Genomic DNA, 19,397 nt, shown 5'->3' on the forward strand with positions numbered 1-19,397 from the left:
GAGGCGGAGCTTGCAGTGAGCTGAGATCTGGCCACTGCACTCCAGCCTGGGCGACAGAGTGAGACTCCGTCTCAAAAAAAAAAAAAAAAAAAAAAGAGGGTAGTAATGACATCCATGTCACAGAGTTTTGTGAACCTTCAATGAGATAATACACCTAAAACGATTAGCTCAGGGCCTGGTTCCTAATAATGCACAATGATTGTTAGCTATTATTATGTAAATCAGTTAGTACAGAGCTTGGCACTTCGTAGGTGTTGAAAGAATGTTAATCATTATTACAGAATAATCCTCATATAAATGCGTTTGCTCTGTACCACTGTGAATACTTTGGGGCATGAACAATCTAATATGGTGTTGAGAATGTGGGCTTTGTAGTCAGACACGGATCCAAATCCCAACTCAACTACTTCCCAGCTATATGGCCTTGAACAAACTACTGCATCTACTCTGTCTTTGGAATTTTCTTCTATAAAATGCAAGTAATGTAAGAGAATTTACATCACAGGGTGTTGTGAAGGTTAAATGAGACGATTTAGGTAAAAGTCTCTGAAGTCAAGCTGCTTGTGTCTGAAAGTTCTTCCTTTCAAGTGAAGGATGCAGGTCTTACCACTTGCTAGTTGTGAAACCTTAGGCAAATTACTTAGCTTCTTTGTGCCTCCATTTTCCCATCTGTAAAATGGGAATGATAATGCTTGCCTCTTCCTGAGAGGGTTGTTGAGAGGAATAAATGGGAGAAGGTATGTAAAGAGCGTGACACATGTCTGATACACAGAAAGTGTTTAATAATCATTAGCTAGTCCAGGCACGGTGGCTTATGCCTGTAATCCCAGCACTCTGGGAGGCTGAGGCGGAAAGATCGCTTGAGTCCAGGAGTTCGAGACCAGCGTGGGCAGCATAGTGAGACCTTGTTTCTATTTTAAAAAATAGAAAATACAATAAAATACTTAATCATTAGCTATTATTTTTATTATCAATGGTTATGCGGCTTAGGGAAAGCTGACAATACCTAGCATCTGGTAAGGGCTCGATGCATGTTGGCTAGTATTAAAATAGGAGAATTCTGAGTTCTAATGACCCAGTTTAAATTCCTTCTCTGTGAAACATGTTCCAACTTATTTGTAGTAATAACTCATGTGATTTTACTCAGTAAACATAATAACAACCTGTAAATACCCCTTGGTGTTGAAGTCTCACAGTAGCCCTATGAGTTGGTATTGCTTGCTCCACTTTACAAAGAGGGAATGAGACTTAGAGAAATGAAGTGACCTGCTCAAGATCACAGAGCCAATAAGAACCAAGGCTGGGATTTGTCACCCCGTGGGCATGTGACTCCAAAGGTCCTACACTGCATGAGGAAGAGACCGTCATGAGGAAGAGACCGTATATGGAAGTAAGAGGGTTGGAGATGGGGAGGGATAGTGCAACAGTGTGGGGTGCCAAGGGAACCGGAAACGTTTGAGAGAGTGTCAGGATCTGAAGCTGGGGAGGCAGCTTTGCAGGGTCAGGTGAGGGCGTGTCCACTTCAGCATCATCTGCCCTAAGGGGAAGAGAGGCAAGTGTGCAGAGAGAGGAGAGGACACCATTAGGACACAAGAGGGCGCGCCTCGCCCTAAATCCAGCCTCAAATTATTCTGTGGTTTCCCTTAGCCTTTGTCTAATTAAAGTCTGGCATTCTATAGAAGAGGAAAACTAAGGAAGGCCCCAAGAGGCCAAGTGCCCTTTAGTGCCATGTAAAAATAAGCAACAGAGCCTGAACCTGTTCCAGGTTCTCTCTGGTTCAGCACCCATCAGGATTTGGTTTGCAAGCATTCTGTCTGCATTTGTCTACCAGCATTCTCTCTGATTTGGGCAGACACTAGGCTCTAAAGATGCAGAGATGAAGCAAACCTTGTCTGTCACCCCAGGGCCTGATCTCTAAACTTTCCCAATAGAGCGCTCCTATGAGTGAAGCCTTTTTGAGTTTTCAAGTTGAGCACACACTCCCAACATATGTGTATTTATTTATGTATAAATGATGTGCCTGTATTAGCTAACTTTCCTTGAACATTTGCAATGCATTATTAGGTCCCGCTCTCAGTGCTTTATATGTATTAACTCGTTTAATGCATCCAAAACCCTTTGAGGGAGAGTCTAATACTATCCCATATTACAGAAAAGGAAACTATGGTATAGAGAGGTTAAATAACACGCTAAAGGCACATGGCTAGAAAAGCAGGCAGTCTAGCTTCAGAATAAAGTGAGATTTAAAAAAAAAAAAAATAGAAGGTATAACAGTTTCTTTGCAACCCTAGTATGATTATGTCGTGCACTCAGCTTTGGAGACCACTTCTATTGCTTTCAGACCTGTGATTAGTCTTTTGAGAAAGGGAGGGGCAGGAAATTGTGGGAGCCCAGAGGCAACTGCTACCTAGGCTGGAAGATCAGGAAAGGCTTCTGAAGAAAGTGATGGCTGAACTGCATCTTAAATAATTCTTAGGAGTTCTCCAGGGAACAGGTATTTTTCAGTGCAGGAACAGCATATGCAAAGGCCCAGAGGCAAAAGGTGTGATGGTGTCCTGGGACCTACAGGTAGTCTAGCATAGTCAGAGTACAGAGTGACAAGGGGGTAGGCTCCTCCTCCCAGTGTTGCTATGAGGCTTAACTGGAGATAGACGGGAACAGGCTTTCATGTTTTTATTGAGGGAACAGGCAATCAGTCTATTGTCTCCTGGGCAGCATCCCAGCTTTTTTTTTTTTTTTTTTCCTGAGACAGAGTCTCGCTCTGTCACCCAGGCTGGAGTGCAGTGGCACGATCTTGGCTCACTGCAACTTCCACCCCTCCAGGTTTAAGCAATTCTCTGCCTCAGCATCTGGAGTAGCTGGGATTACAGGTGCGTGCCACCATGCCCGGCTAATTTTTTTGTATTTTTAGTAGAGACGGGGTTTCACCATCTTGGCCAGGCTGGTCTTGAACTCCTGACCTCGTGATCCACCCGCCTCAGCCTCCCAAAGTGTTGGGATTACAGGCGTGAGCCACCGCGCCTAGCCGCATCCCAGCTTTTTGATCCTTAGCTGCCAATACCTCTATAACCCAGATGGCAAAAGGGGCCCCTTGGCCCCTTGAAGATCTGGTTGAACTTGGCCTGGACCCCATTCCACAGCTTAGGACTGGCCAAAGGCCTCTCTCTTTGCCCTCTCTCTCCATGAATTTCCAGCCTTATTTCCTCTGGGCTACAGTTTCTGTGAATCCAACCCTTTCACCTTCTGCCTCATTGGCCTCCAGCCTGGGCAACAAGAGCAAAACTGTGTCTCAAAAAAAAAAAATCAATCAAGCCAAGCATTTCACAGATTTAGTACATTTATTGAGGATTTGGAGATCTTGAGATTACATTGCAAACCACATGGCTACCTGCCATCTCCCAGATTTTCTCATTCAGCCTCCAGAGCCTTCCCAAGGCCTGTGTTCCTATTTGATCCTCCCTTGCACACACAGTAGCCCCACCTTCTACTGAAAACTGAGTTCAGTCTCACAGCCCACACATACTCACTATCTCCCTGCCAAGCTGGTTTGCTTTTCTTACCCCCACCTTCCAACACACATGCACCCCATTCTACCCTATTCTAGGCTGCTCCAGCCTGCTCCCTAATCAAGCCCAGAAGTCATTATTTCTTTCATCTTCCTTGGGCCGCAAGCTATAGTCTCTTCGGCAGAGCAATCAGGCCAATCTATGGTAGCAGGGGAGCTGGTGGCATAAGATGGGCTCCAGGAAGACCAGCAGTAGCCCTGGGGGGGCGGATGTGGGGTAGCCAGCAGAAAGGCGGTGGCCAGGTGGAGCTCCAGGCATCAGCAGGGGGTGTGCAGAGCCTGGTGACTCAGCACACAGAGTGTGACCCAGCTGCCCACCATGCTGTCTACCGCATTGCCAGCCACATCCTTGCCTGGCTCAAAATCATGCTTAGGGAGGCAGAGGCACAGCCCCTGGCCAGCTGGAGAGTAGCCCTCTAGAACAGGCAGCAGCTCCTGCACCATCCAGTCCTGGTCTTGCCTGCAGTGGGACACAAACACATCATAAAGGAACCTCTTGCCTTCACCCTTCCTACTCCTCAGACTCTGGAACCAAACCCTGATCAAGACCTGGAGATAGATAATCCAGGAGTTCCTGGCTTCCTTTAGGAAGGGCAAGGAGACCAGCAGAAGCAGCAGGGCAGAGCTGCCCAAAAAGAGCTCCAACCCCGAAGTCTTGGGGCAGTGGCTCCAGAGAAAAGGGGAAAAGAGATTCTTTGAGTGGCCCCCAGCTTCCGAATGGCACAGCTGCTGTGATACTACGTGCATGTATGTTCTGGGGGACTGCTAAAGCCAGGGCCCCACCCAGGCATTGGGACACTGGCAGGCCAAGGATGAAGTCAGAATATAGATGTACTGGGGCATCCGAGGACTGTGCTCCTGGAGGCTGTCATCCAGCATAAGGTCTTTCTCCCTGTCTAGTACTAAGACCTGGAGACTGCCTAGGCCCCTGAAAGCAGCAGCAGACAGTGTCTCCAACCCTGTTTGGGACAGCTGCAGCATGTCAAGCCTGGGCAGCTCACCCACCAGCTCCTCAAGCCGCACTGGGCGGGCGCGTGCTTGAGACTGCAGTGCCTACAGCTTCAGCTCCTGTAGGCTGGGCAGTCCCATGGTGCAGCAGGGTCTAGAGCTGTGCCCGTTTCCCCATACCTTCAAGGACTTGAGCCTGGGTAGCTGCCAGAGGAAGAAGTTGGAGGTGTCCTGGGGACAGAGGGGCTCCAAGCTACCACCAAGCAGGGAGAGTTGATGAAGGGCAGGGAAGATCTTGGAGAATTCTGGGTCTCTAGCTGCAGTCCCCAGCCCTTTAAAGTCAGGATCTGCAAGACTGGAAAGACATTAGGAGACAACCTCCAATGCTTCATGCCTGAAACTGCATGGACCTCCAAGCTAGTCAGCCTTGTGGGCAGGGAAAATGCTACTCCAGCAGGACCAAAGGGGAATTATATTCTCAAGCTGTACAGACTTTCTGGGCCCCGGAAGTCCCAGGTTGGGTTCTGCACCATGTGAGTGTCTACCAGGTTTAGGGTGGTCAGTGCAGGCAGAGGAGCCAGCCAGCCCTCACCCAGGGTTACCAGTGGATTACTGCCCAAGTTCAAGGTCTGTAGCCTCGGTAGGCCCTGGAATACCCCGCCTTTCAAGCAAACCAGTTGGTTCCCCTGAAGTAGCAGCTCCCGCAGGTGGGACAAACAGGAGAAGATGACTGGGGACAGGGTACACAGCCTATTCTTAGACAGATCCAGGGCCCACAATCCTGACACAAACCCTGTCTCATTCATACACAACATGGCGCTCCTCAGTTGGTTGTTAGCCAGGTTCAGTCTCTGAAACCTGGGCATGGCAGCCAGGAAACCTCGTGGTAACTCAATCAGGCCATTGCTCTGAAGACCCAAGCTCTTCAGGCTGTGACAGGAAGCCAGGCCTTCCAGGGCTACATGCCCTGTCCCATTAATCCCCAAATTCAGCTCGTTCAGCTCAAAATGGGCAACCATCTTGGCACGCAGCTCATCCATGTTAGTGAGCGTCACAGGGCATCCAATCTCTGCAACCCTAGTCCCACCAGTGCAGCTGCCTTCATCTTTGTGTGGTCCAGATTCAGAGTCCCCAGCTTGAGGCCCTGGAGGGCTCCAGGACTGGCCAGCTTCAACCTACCATTGAATGACAGGTCCAACATGTCCAAGGCCCAGGCAATCCCCAGAGGAGGGGTCATGCACCAGATCTGGGAAGAAATCAGCCAGCACCCCCACACTGTGAAGGAAATTGTACCTGATCAACAGCCGTCACAGACTGGGAAGCAACTGGACACCCAAGTTCCCATCCAGGAAGGGACCCAAGAAAGCAAGGTCCTGGAGGGATCTCAGGTCACCAAAGGCATCAGCGGAAGGAAGACGAATCCTCCCATGGTGGGAGCTATGAAAGAGACGATGCAGCTGCCCCAATCCCCAGAGAGCTCCTGGCAGGAGCCGGGTGAGAGGCAGGTTCAGCCCCAGGACCTTGAGCCCAGGAAAGCCAGAGTAGGCATCCTGAGGCAGAGCAGAAGTGGAACCAGATTGACAGAGACCCTCCACATTCTGTGGCACAGTTTTCACGGCCCGCACCAAGTTGATCACTGAGAGGCATGTGGTGAGAAAGGGCAGGCTGGAGTACAAGAGGCAAATCAGGAAGAAGCAGGAGACCAGAGACAACCGGGAGCCTTCAGTCACTAGGCTATTGGAGATGGTCCAGCCTGCGGCCAGAGGAAGGGACAGGAGCAGACCAGGCAACAGCAAGTGCCTGTCCATCTCAGCACCAAATCTAGTCCACAGAGAAGCAGAATCAGAATCCCACTCTATCCCCTTCCCTTTTCCAGACCCTGTCCTCCCCCTCTAAAATACACATACACAATACTCAAAACAGTGAAAAGATACACAGCCCCCAGTGTACCATGGTCAGAGGACCAACAGTAGAACTGCTAGGGAGCTGAATGGAAGAGTGGGACAAGGAGATACTTATAGCTGAGGCTCCAAGGGTCAGGAAAAAGAAGAGGCAGACTAATGGTGAGATGGGGTCCAGGTCTCACTTCTCTGTTTTAAGGAAGCAAGCAGGCTGGGTGAAGTGGCTCACGCTTGTAATCCCAGAATTTTGGGAGGCCAAGACGGGCAGATCACCTGAGGTCAGGAGTTTGAGACCAGCCTGGCCAACATAGTGAAACCCCATCTCTACTAAAAATACAAAAACTAGCCAGGCATGGTAGCAGGCTCCCAGCTACTTGGGAGGCCTAGGCAGGAGAATCACTTGAACCCAGGAGGCGGAGGCTACAGTGAGCAGAGACCATGTTACTGCACTCCAACCTGGGCAACAAGAGTGAAACTCTGTCTCAAAAAAAAAAAAAAAAAAAAAGGAAGCAAGCCCTGTTTCTGAGCACAAGATTTGGGATCATAGGTCTAGGAACCCACTGGGTCATTATTCCGGGCAAGGTACTTCACCTCTCTAAACTTCAGTTTCCTCAGCTGTAAAATAAAGATATTACTGCCTGCTTCATAAGATCACTGCAAACAACATATGGATGTCAGAATGGACTTTCACACCTCATCATCCCTCATTACTACTTGCTCTCCTTACTCCTAATAGAAAGTAGGAAGAAATCAGGGTTTTTTTGTTTTTTTTTTTTTTGAGATGGAGTCTTGCTCTGTCGCCCAGGCTGGAGTGCAGTGGCCGGATCTCAGCTCACTACAAGCTCCGCCTCCCGGGTTTACGCCATTCTCCTGCCTCAGCCTCCCAAGTAGCTGGGACTACAGGCGCCCGCCACCTCACCCGGCTAGTTTTTTGTATTTTTTAGTAGAGACAAGGCTTCACCGTGTTCGCCAGGATGGTCTCAATCTCCTGACCTCGTGATCCGCCCGTCTCGGCCTCCCAAAGTGCTGGGATTACAGGCTTGAGCCACCGCGCCCGGCCGAAATCAGGGTTTTTTAAAAAGCAGAAGTCTTGTAAGCAAAATAATACATCGAAATGTTGCTTTCATGGATATCTTGCAGTGTTCCAAATGGAAGATTCCAAAAAGCCCAAACTTCAGAAGACTATAAGGCTCCATTCCTGCTCTTCCAGGCTGCAGCAAGGAAGGAAGGGCCCTGTATTGGGCCATTCTTTGCATTGGTGTAAAGGAATACCAGAGACTGGGTAGTTTATAAAGAGGATTTATTGGCTCATCGCTCTGCAGGCTGTATCAGAAGCAGGCACCAGCATTGTTCAGCTTCTGGTGAGGCCTCAGGAAGCTACATTCATGGCAACAGGCAAAGGGAAAGCAAGAGCATTGCATGGCAACAGTGGGAGCAAGAGAGAGAAGGGAGAGCTGCCACATGCTTTTTTTGTTTTTTTAAACTTTTAAGTTCAGGAATACATATGCGGGTTTGTCACGTAGGCGAACTGGTGTCACAGGGGTTTGAGGTACAGATTATTTCATCCCCCAGGTATTAAGCCTAGTACCCATTAGTTATTTTTCCTGATCCTCTCCTCCTCCCACCACCAACCCCTGACTCAACCCACCAACTCTCAGGTAAGCCCCAGTGTCTGTTGTTTCCCTCTATGGCCACACACTTAAAGAACTAGATCTCAGTTAACTTAGAGCAAGAATTCACTCATCACCCAGGGGATGATGCTAAACCATTCATGAGGGGTCTGCCCCTACAATTCAATCACCTCCCAGGGGTGGAAATAAAAAACCTTGAGATTCTTCAGCCACAGTTATAAAAGCTCCCTAGCTTTTAGGTAAACACTTGAGCTGAGGAGTTATGATATGAGCCTGTACACTATAACTAGAAGCAACCATCCTGCCTCATGGCCCTTGAAATCTTTGTGATCCTCAGATTGCTTTACAGCGATGGCCACTCTGCCTCTTAGAGGCTTGCTTTCACGGGGCACTTCATTCCAGGTGACTAGAAATTTTAACGTGATTCTTTCACCAGTGTATGCTCAATATGTCAGAATCCCACTGTCCGATGCTGGATTTTCACTGCCCTCAGTCCCAACAGGCCCAAATAACCAGTTCTTAGATTCCCCCTCTTTTCCCGAGGGTCTCTTGTCAACAACCACTTCTTGTATAAATTTCTACATCAGTCGGGTTTTGTTATATGCAACAGAAACTGATTCTAGCTGATGAAAGCAGAAAATGAACGTATGAAAAGGATTTTGGAGTATTTCATGGAGTCTTCAGATACAGGGCAGCCAAAGCGATGGTAATACCCACTAGTCTGTATGAGACGTACTGAGTTCATGATACATGCCTAGAACTGTGCGGTTAGGGGACAATGCTTCTTACCCACTTCTGATGTTTTCTTCCATGTGAAGGGACATCCATTAGTATAACCCTCTGGCTTGTCTTCATCCCTTCACAACTCCTCTGGGAGGAAGTGGGACTTATGTTCTTTTTTTTTTTTTTTTTTTTTTTTTTTGAGACGGAGTCTCGCTCTGTCGCCCAGGCTGGAGTGCAGTGGCCGGATCTCAGCTCACTGCAAGCTCCGCCTCCGGGTTTACGCCATTCTCTCGCCTCAGCCTCCGAGTAGCTGGGATTACAGGCACCCGCCATCTCGCCCGGCTAATTTTTTGTATATTTTAGTAGAGACGGGGTTTCACCGTGTTAGCCAGGATGGTCTCGATCTCCTGACCTCGTGATCCGCCCGTCTCGGCCTCCCAAAGTGCTGGGATTACAGGCTTGAGCCACCGCGCCCGGCCGGGACTTATGTTCTTGATGAGTTTGTGGGAGAAGATGGGCATATGTAGCTCCTTTCCCTCTGGGAGTACCTTTTATTTTATTTTATTTTATTTTTGAGACAGGGTCTTGCTCTGCTGAAGCACAGTAGTGCAATCATAGCTCACTGCAGCCTCAAACTCCTGGGCTTAAGCGATCCTTCTGCCTCAGCCTCCAGAGTAGCTGGGATTACAGGCCTGCACCACCATACCTGGCTAATTTTTGTATCTTTACTAGAGACGGGGTTTCACCATGTTGGCCAGGCTGGTCTCGAACTCCTGACCTCAGATGATCCACCTGCCTCAGCCTCCCAAAGTGCTGGGATTACAGGAGTGAGCTACCATGCCTGGCCTGGCTTTTACTTATTTTAAAATGAGAAGAGTGGAATTTGCAGTCAAGCAGAAAGGAAGGAAATATTTGAATGGGACTGCCTCATTCTCCTTGTAATGGTAGCCAGGAGATTGATTTGCTTTACCCTAATTTCCCAAGTGAGGGATGTAGGGGTATGCAGTGTTTGATGGGAAATCCTTTGGGACTCCTGTTCATGTTTCTTTCCTTTCCCCAGTCATACCCTTCAGGGGTCTGAGACTTACACACAGCCTGAGTCATAAAAACCCTCTGAGTTCATTTAGTCCAACACCTTCCTTTTCATATGGGAAAACTGAGGCCCAGACAGAAGAAGGGGATTTTCCAGGGCCAAGCAGAAGGCAGGTGGCAGAGCTGGGATGAGAACCCAGGGTCATGGTCAGGCTGGGTGGGGATGGGGTGTCAGTAGCAGCAAACAGATCCACTCTCAAACTTGAGAAGTAAAATGTAGCCCTCAGAGCCCAGAAGACCCACCCATCGCCCCCTTGCCCATCGCTCCCCACACACACCCAGAGGACTAGGTTTGCACCATCCGCACCTGAGGCTAGCGTGAGAAGTTTACAGAAGGAGGTTGAAGTCAGATCAATTCTCATGCTGTGGTACGGCCAGGGCTGCCCAGAGAGAACTGTTCTGGAAAGAAAGAGAACTGAGAAACCAGCATTGCAAATAAACAAAATAATAAATTGAATGAAATGAAAACAGACATCTTTGCTTTGGTCCAGGCCACCTTCTGGAGGGGCCTTTCTTTTTCTGTCTCCATCCACCTGTCTCTCCTCCCTCCATGCTCAGTGGCTCCTTTCTCCTCACACATGCTCCTGACCCTCTGTCTCTGCCACCCCCTTTTCCACACACTCAGTGCTCCCCAGCCCCACTTAGGCGCTCCTGTCCTCCTGGAGGACAGACTTGTGACAAACCCAAGCGACCACACTTGCTGGGAGTGGTTAACGGGTCAGCAAATATAATCCCTACTCATAACAAGTGTTTAGCAATGTCATTGCATAACCATATTAGGATTCTAAATAAAAAGAAGAAACTGTTCATCCACAGCTCCACCACCAATTCAAATGGTTTTCATGGGCCTGAGTTCACTTCAGTCCTTGTCCCACCACTAAATATTTTTCATAAAGTTACCATTTTTGGCACCTTCCTATGTGCCAGACAGCCTGAAAAGCACTTTTTTTCTTTTTTTTTTTTTTTTGAGATGGAGTCTCACTCTGTCACCCAGGCTGGAGTGCAGTGGCACAATCTCAGCTGACTGCAAGCTCCGCCTCCTGGGTTCATGCCATTCTCCTTCCTTAGCCTCCTAAGTAGCTGGGACTACAGGTGCCTGCCACCACGCCTGGCTAATTTTTTTTGTACTTTTAGTAGAGACGAGGTTTCACCGTGTTAGCCAGGATGGTCTCGATCTCCTGACCTCGTGATCCGTGCACGTCGTCCTCCCATTCACTTTTTTATGTATTTATTTTTATTTTTATTTTGAAACAGGGTCTCACTCTGTTTCCCAGGCTGGAGTGCAGGGGTGAGATCTCGGCTCACTGCAGCCTCTGCCTCCCAGATTCAAGCAATTCTCCTGCCTCAGCCTCCCGAGTAGCTGGGACTACAGGTGTGCACCACCAGGTCTGGCTAATTTTTGTATTTTTTTGGTAGAGATGGGGTTTCAACATGTTCAGCATGTAGGCCAGGCTGGTCTCGAACTCTTGACCTCAAGTGATATACCCACTTGACCTCCCAAAATGCTGGGATTACAGATGTGAGCCACCATGCCCAGTCCAATAAGCACTTTAAACAACATAACCAGAAATGTTTTATTTCCCAGAATCTCCTTTTTTGGCTAACCAGAATTCCTTTTACTAATAAAAATAGCATTTGTTGAGAAGATACTGCGTGCCCCGCTACGTTCTCTCCTAATCCTAACCACCCAGTTTCTGTGTGCATGTTCCCCCTGACCCCAGTTCTCCAGATGAAGAACTGCAGCCCAAGGAAGGCCAGTGACTGGCCAAAGTCCTCGAGACAGTTTCTTCCTCTGCAAAAAGTGAGAAAATCTTAGTTATGACTTCCTCATTTGGGCATCCAGGGGACAGTTGGGATTTGACTGCAAAACCCTGTCTCTACTTAAAAATACAAAAAAACTAGACGGGCGACGAGGCGGGCGCCTGTAGTCCCAGCTACTCGGGAGGCTGAGGCAGGAGAATGGCATAAACCCGGGAGGCGGAGCTTGCAGTGAGCTGAGATCCGGCCACTGCACTCCAGCCTGGGTGGCAGAGCAAGACTCCGTCTCAAAAAAAAAAAAAAAAATTCCTTTGTTGTCATTGCCTTTGTGACTTTGGTGTTTCCAGGTATAATTCCCAGACAGCCTTGAGGAAAGGGTGTCCTCATTTCCTGTTATTCCAAACATCATGAGAATAGGCAGAGAAGTCTCAACAAAAGCTGTAGAACAAGGAGATATTTTTATTCATCCGCAGAACAAATGGGAATGCAGCCAGGGGCAGCCAGGCAGAACGTTCAGAGATTTCCCTATATATAGACCTGCAGGGAGGCAGCAGCATCAGCCCTTTTGGGGAAGTGAAAGAGGCCAGGCCGAGAGTAACCGGATTACTCTATTGTCTGAGTTGGGGTTCCTCTTCTGTCCAGAAATAGAAATTCAGACTACCCAGGCAGAATTGTTGGGAGGGTATGTGGGTGTTCATGGAACCCTAAATCAGCTGGGCCTGGAGAAGGACTGAAGCCAGGGAGTGGAGCCATCAGCCAGGCCATAGTTGCACTGTCTCATCTCCGCTTCAACCTTCTCTCCTCTCCATTGAGGAGGAACAACAAGGGAACACCAGGCTGAACTAAAGCGAAAAGCCAGCTGAGGTGGGTGCAGAAGCTCCTCTCCTTCCTGATCTAGTCCTACTCATCCCCCACCCCCTACCACCCCCCAGACCTGCCTTACCTCCCTTCACGTGTTGATGCTTTCCCCACTCCCAGTCCTCAGGGGATCCACTGTGGGATCTCAGAGGGAAGGAGAAGCCAGCTGGGGTATCTCTCTCCATGTGATTCCTACTCTATCCTGTGAGCTTGCTGAGATGCTCTGCCTGGGAATGACGGGGTTCTTGACAGTCCTGGGAAGAGAAGTAAAAGATTCTCTCACTCAAGGGAGCGGCAAAGCACACCACTCTTCCATCCCCAAAAAGGCTAGTGGGTTGGACTCTCAGGAGTCACCTGGTCCTGGTTTCTCAGGATCTTTTGTCCTTTTGATCTGCAGATTTTATTATTTAGAATCCCCTCTTTAGGCTGGGCGCGGTGGCTCAAGCCTGTAATCCCAGCACTTTGGGAGGCCGAGACGGGCGGATCACGAGGTCAGGAGATCGAGACCATCCTGGCTAACACAGTGAAACCCCGTCTCTACTAAAAATACAAAAAACTAGCCGGGCGAGGTGGCGGGCGCCTGTAGTCCCAGCTACTCGGGAGGCTGAGGCAGGAGAATGGCGTAAACCTGGGAGGCGGAGCTTGCAGTGAGCTGAGATCCGGCCACTGCACTCCAGCCTGGGCGTCAGAGCCAGACTCTGTCTCAAAAAAAATAAAAAATAGAATCCCCTCTTTAGATCATGTGAACAAGGCCTGTTAGACATTCACTCTGTTCACTCATTCAGGCCATAGCTACTCTGAGCTGGGCACTTCTCAGGCAAAGGTGGCAGAGTCCCTGCTCCTGGTGGATGGGGATGACAAACCCATAACAAGAGCAGTAGCAGTGACTCAGATGTCTTTTTGTTTCCCCTGCCAGCAGGCCACACTTCCTTTTAACGTGTAAGCAGCCATCATCTCAGCTCTCCACCTTCAGGAAATCAGGTCTCCTACCACGTTCCCATTCCCGAGGATCTCCAAGAATTATTACAAGCTCCACCAATTCACTGTGGTGTCACTTGTCACCTCTGTCTGCCCCACTAGACCCTGGTCTGGTCTCTGGTAGAGCCTGCCTCTGGACCTTAACTCCCTCATCTGCTGCTTCTCATTCAACTTTGCCCAAACATGAGGATATTCCCAGGGAACACCAGGCTCCCTTCTCATCTCTTCATTCTCTCCCTAGGTGATCTCATCCAGTCTCATGGCTTTTAAATACCATCTATTTGCCAATAACTTACAAGTCACTGTCATCAGCACTGACTTTTCTCTGAGCTCCAGACTCATATCCAACTGCCTATTTGTCATCTTCACTTACAGGTCAAACAAGCAATTCAAAGTTAACTTAGTCAAAGCAAACTCCTGATTTCCAGCCCTGCCGTTTCCATCCCAACCTGCTCCCCGCCAAGTGTCTCCGTATCAGGGGAAGTTTCAGCACACAGTATAACACCATCCACTTAGTTGCTCCATCCACAAACCTGAAACTCATTCCCAATTCCTCTCTTTGCTCATCCCCAGCAGCTAGCCCTGTTGTTGATGCCACATCAGGACCTATCCTGAATCTGCACACATCTGCCCATCTCCATGGCTAGGCTCCTAGGACACAGGGCCATTATCTCTTGCCTGGATGATGGCAGTGGTCTCTTGACTTGTCTCTCTGCTCTCATTCTTGCCCCCTGCAACCCATCCTCCACCCAGAATCTCGAGTGAGTTTTTAAAAACATACTGTAGCCAGGCGCAGTGGTTCACGCCTGTAATCCCAGCACTTTGGGAGGCCGAGGCGGGAAGATCACTTGAGGTCAGGAGTTTGAGACCAGCCTGGCCAACGTGGTAAAACTCCGTCTCTACTAAAAATACAAAAAAAAATTTAGCTAGGCATGCTGGCAGGCACCTGTAATCCCAGCTGCTTGGGAGGCTGAGACACAAGGATTGCTTAAACCCAGGAGGCAGAGGTTGAAGTGAGCCAAGATCGCGCCATTGCACTCCAGCCTGGGTGACAAAGCGAGACTCTGTCTCAATAAATAAATAAATAAATAAATAAATAAATATAAATATAAACCATATCACAGCACTCTCTTGCTTAAGCCCTTCAATGGCTTCCCATCACATTTATAATTTTTTTTCTCTGACCTACAATGCCTTCCCTGAGCTGGTTCTTGCCCACCATTGAGTAATAACCATGCGACTGCCCCCATCTCTCTCTCTCCCTCTGTTTCCCAACACACTTGGCCTTCTCTCTGCTGATCAGAAGGGCCACGCCCACCTCCACCTAAAGGCTTTTGCAACAGCTGTTCTCTTTCCCTGGTAAGCTCTGCCCACCTGTGATGGGTTTTTGTTTTTTGTATTCCGGTAGATTGGTTGTTTGTAGATGTTTCTGTTTGTGTGCGTGTGTGTGTCTGTTTTTACTAACCATGAGTTAATGCTACAAGACCGATGGTTTTACATATGAGTCACCACGTTAGGAACTTTTGCCTGAGACAAAACAATTCTCCCAGGCCATTAAGAGGCTCTGTTCTCCCACCCTATTTTCTTAGCAGATAACATGACTCTGAACCTAAAACAAAACAAAACTCTTTGAAGTCTTTCCAACAATAAAAAGACATAACTTGGTAATAATAACAATAATATGAAAACAAAGTAGAATTTAAGACAAATCATTAAGTGATTAAAGAGGATCATGTGGAAATAATAAAAGCTCTATCACTAGAGCAACAGAACACACACATCAAAGCTTTTAGAACTATAAGGAGAAGGTGACAGAAGCACAATTGTAGTTTTTATTTCACCCAACAAATGTGCCAGGCATTGTGCTAGATGGGAAATAAGCAGTGAACAAAACATCTAAAATCTCTGAGATTGTGGAGCTTACTTTTAATGGGAGAAAACAGACAATTTTTTAAGTAAATAAACAATATGTAATATAATCACGAGTTATATGGTGAAAAATAAAGCAATGAAGGTGGATGGAGAGAAACAAGGGTAGGAATCAAGTTAGAATTTTAAGTAATGTGTCCAGGAAGACCTCTCTAATGAAGTGACATTTGAACAGAAGCTTGAAGAATGGAGAGGGAGTCACCCAGCTCTCTGGCAGAGGAAGCAGCAAGTGCAAAGGCCCTAAGGTGGGAGGTGAAAGCCAGGAGGCCAGGGCAGCTAAAGTGGAATGAGCCAGAAGAGGGATAGCAGATAAAGTCGGAGCCACTCAGGGTGGGGCCTGTAGACTGTTGTCAGGACTCTGGCTTTTATTCTGTATGAGAAATGGGGTCATTATGGAGTTTTCATCAGAGGAGTGACAGAAGCCTGTTTATACTATCAAAGAATCATTCAGGCTACTATGATAACAGCAGAATTGCTGCAGATAGTGGTGGTTGCATGAGGACACAAGCAGAGGGATAATTGAGGAGCTGTTGCAATAAATCAGATGTGAGATAATGTGGACTTGAACCCTGGTGATAGACTTGGGATTAAGGGGTTAAGACATGGTTAAATTCTGGATATATTTTAAAGATGGAACTGACAGCATTGGCTGATGAGTTGGACGTGGGATGTGAGGAAAGAGAAGCCAAGGATGATGCCAAGACTGTGGGAGAACAGATTTAGAAGAATTAGTTCAACTTTTAAAGCACTCAGTTTAAAATGACTGTTATAGGCCAGGCGTGGTGCCTCATGCTTATAATCCCAGCATCTTGTGAGGCCAAGGCAGGTAAATTGCTTGAGCCCAGGAGTTTGAGACTAGCCTGAGTAACATGGTGAAATCCCATCTCTACAAAAAAAATACAAAAATTTGCTGGGCGTGGTGATGCATGTCTGTAGTCCCAGCTACTCAGGAGGCTGCGGTGGGAGAATCACTTGAGCCCAGGAGATAGAGGCTGCAGTGAACTGTGATTGCACCATTGCCCTCCAGCCTGGGTGACAGAGCGAGACTCTGTCTCAAAATAAATAAAACAAAACAAAACGACTATTATATACCCAACTGACTGTGTCAAATGATGCAAAGTGCTAGGCATAGGAGGCACTTGATACCTGTGTGCACATGTATGTATGTGTATACATGTATGTGGCACATTGCATGTGCCGCATACATGTAAGTATATTGTGGTTAGAACTACATCCGCCTCTTGGTGGCTGTGTGATCTTGGTGAGTTACCCAGCCTCTCTGGAATACAGAGATAACAGCACCTACTTCACAGGGCATGGTGCTTTTAAAACATGTCCACAATTTTTTGATTTTCCCCTTAAAAAACGGTGATGTCTAATTCCTCTCCCTTTGCATACAAGCAGGCCTTAGTGACCAGCTGCTAATGGGCGGAATGCGGCAGAGGTGGTACAAGAAGACTTCCAAGGCCAACTTAGGAAAACTTCCTCCTGGCTCTCACTCTGAGGACACTCACCCTGGGAACCCAGCCACTATGTTGTGAAAAAGCCTAGGCCACAAGGAGAGGCCACATGAAGATGTTCTGTCTCACAGCCCCAGCTAAGGTTCCAGCATCCACTGCCAGACTTGTGAGTGACAGCCCTCAGGTGATTCCAGTTGTCCCAGCAAATGCCAAATGGAACAGACAGGAAATGCTCCTGCCAAGCCCTGCCCAGGTTACAGGTCTGAGGGCAAACGGATGTTGCTGTTTGGGGTTGGTGTGTTATACAGAGGTAGGGAGCTAGAACCCTGGGAAATTGTGAAAGCAGTTTGTACACTGGAAAGCCAGCTACAGAAATGGATCATTAGTTGGTAGGCATCCTGAGCTACTCACTAGTGACTCCAGTTAATTCTTCCGGAGCAGAATGTCATCTCAGGCCAGGCTCTGACTCCTTCCAGCACCAGGTGGCACTACAGTCATATCTGGCCCCTTATTTCCTCCTGCCCATCTTCTGTCAGATCCTCACATGCATCCCTTGCTACCACAGCACTGAACTTCAATATGCAGCACCCAGCTCCGCCTCTGTGCCTTTTCTCATACTGTTCCTTCTGTCTAAACCACCTTTTCCTCCCTGGCCCCCCAGAACCTCAATTCCCAGACACCTCCTTCCTCTCCTCTGGGCCTCACTTCACCCAGTCTCATGTAAAACAGGATCCAAAACCTTCTTGTGGGAAGAGCTTCTTTCCACTTCCCTAAAGGCTTGAGATCTGGGGGGAGGGGGAGAGCACTCCCAGAAATATGCAGGGCACAGTGAAGTCCCAGAATACGGGAGAAGGAGGAGGAGAGGTGCTACCCCCAGCGCTGATAGAGAGGGAGGAGAGGAGGAGAGGGGAGGAGGGGTCGGGACAATATGTGGGAGTATGTGAAAGCAATTTTCAGTAATCAGATCATCTCCAGCCCCCTGGAAAGTGTCCCAACTAAGTTTTGTTTTTTGTTTTTTGTGTGTTTTTGTTTTTTTGTTTTTGAGACGGAGTCTCGCTCTATCTCCCAGGCTGGAGTGCAGTGGCGCGATCTCGGCTCACTGCAACCTCCGCCTCCTGGGTTCAAGTGATTCTCGTGCCTCAGCCTCCCAAGTGGCTGGGATTACAGGTACCTGCCACCACACCTGGCTAATCTTTGTTTTTTGTTTCTTTTTTAGTAGAGACAGGGTTTCACCATGTTGGCCAGGTTGGTCTCGAACTCCTGACCTCAAATGATCCGCCCGCCTCGGTCTCTCAAAGTGCTGGAATTACAGGCTTGAGTCACCATGCCCAGCCCTCACCAAGTTTTATTGGTTCCTAGGGCAAGTCTCACTTGTGCCAAAAGCAAGTCCATTCCCACAGTAGCACTGCTGCGTTGCTGATCCCCGGGGTCTCTCCACACTCCTCTGTGGAGCTTATCCACCCTTCTGAGCCTGATTTCACACAGCTGCTCTCTGCAGACGCCTGCAGCCATGCTGCCAGGGACCCCAGGCAGTGTGCTGCTCCCACTCTGCTGCTGGGCAGGGCATGCACAGCTGCCACTTCCTGCTGCTCCATGGGGTGCCTCGTCCTTCACCTGCCAGGCCTCACAGCTTTCTGAGCCCCGAGGATGATGTGCAGTGCCAGGAAGCACAACAGGGGAGAATGGCTCTGCATTTGTTTTCCAGGGCTGCTGTAACAAAGTTCCACTCCCTAGGTGGCTTAAACAACAGAAATGTATTCTCTCCCAATTCAGAAGGCTGGAAGTGTGAGATCAGGGTGTCAGAAGGGTTGGTTCCTCCTGGGGGCTGTGCAGAAAGGCTCTGTTCCAGGCCTCTTTCCTTAGCTTGTCAATGTTCATCTTCTCCGTGTGTCTCTTCACATTGTCTTCCCTCCATGTGGCCTAGCTTTGGGTTCAAATTGACCCTTTTTATAAGGCCATTGATCATATTGAATCAGAGTCCACCCTAATGACTTCATTTTAAAGTAATTGCCTCTGCAAAGACTCTACCTCCAAATAAGGTCACATTTTGAGGTGCTGGAGTCAGGACTCCAACACATCTTTTTTAGGGGAACACAATATGATCCATAACATGCTCCTTCCCTTTGTTGATCTTGAGGCCACAGACCTCGTTCATTTGAACAAGGCCACAATAGCGTTTGGACACACATCGTGCTAGCTCAGTATTGCCCCATGTACAAACCAGGTAACTGCAGGGCTCAGGACCATCACGAGGTTGCTTTGCCCCTCAGTGTCTTTGGGATTCCTGCACTGTCTGAGCCAGGCAGGGCCACTGCTCGCACCACCTCCTCCACGCTGGCCTTTGACTTCACTCTGATGCTCCGTGTGGTGGATGCTCATATGGCACCACTTGCTCTAGGCTGCCGCTTCAAGTTCTGCACGATGCTGCCTGCCACCCCTCGCAAATCAATGCCTGGGACCCTGATCCTGGACTTTGCCTTTTTATTCCAAAAAGGATAGAGAAACTGATCTGTCTCCCCTTAGAGGAGAACCACAGCAGAATTGCTGAAGTCCT

Source organism: Trachypithecus francoisi, unplaced genomic scaffold (genome assembly GCF_009764315.1).
Source record: "Trachypithecus francoisi isolate TF-2019V2 unplaced genomic scaffold, Tfra_2.0 Lachesis_group12, whole genome shotgun sequence".
In the NCBI taxonomy this organism is placed as follows: Eukaryota; Metazoa; Chordata; class Mammalia; order Primates; family Cercopithecidae; genus Trachypithecus; species Trachypithecus francoisi.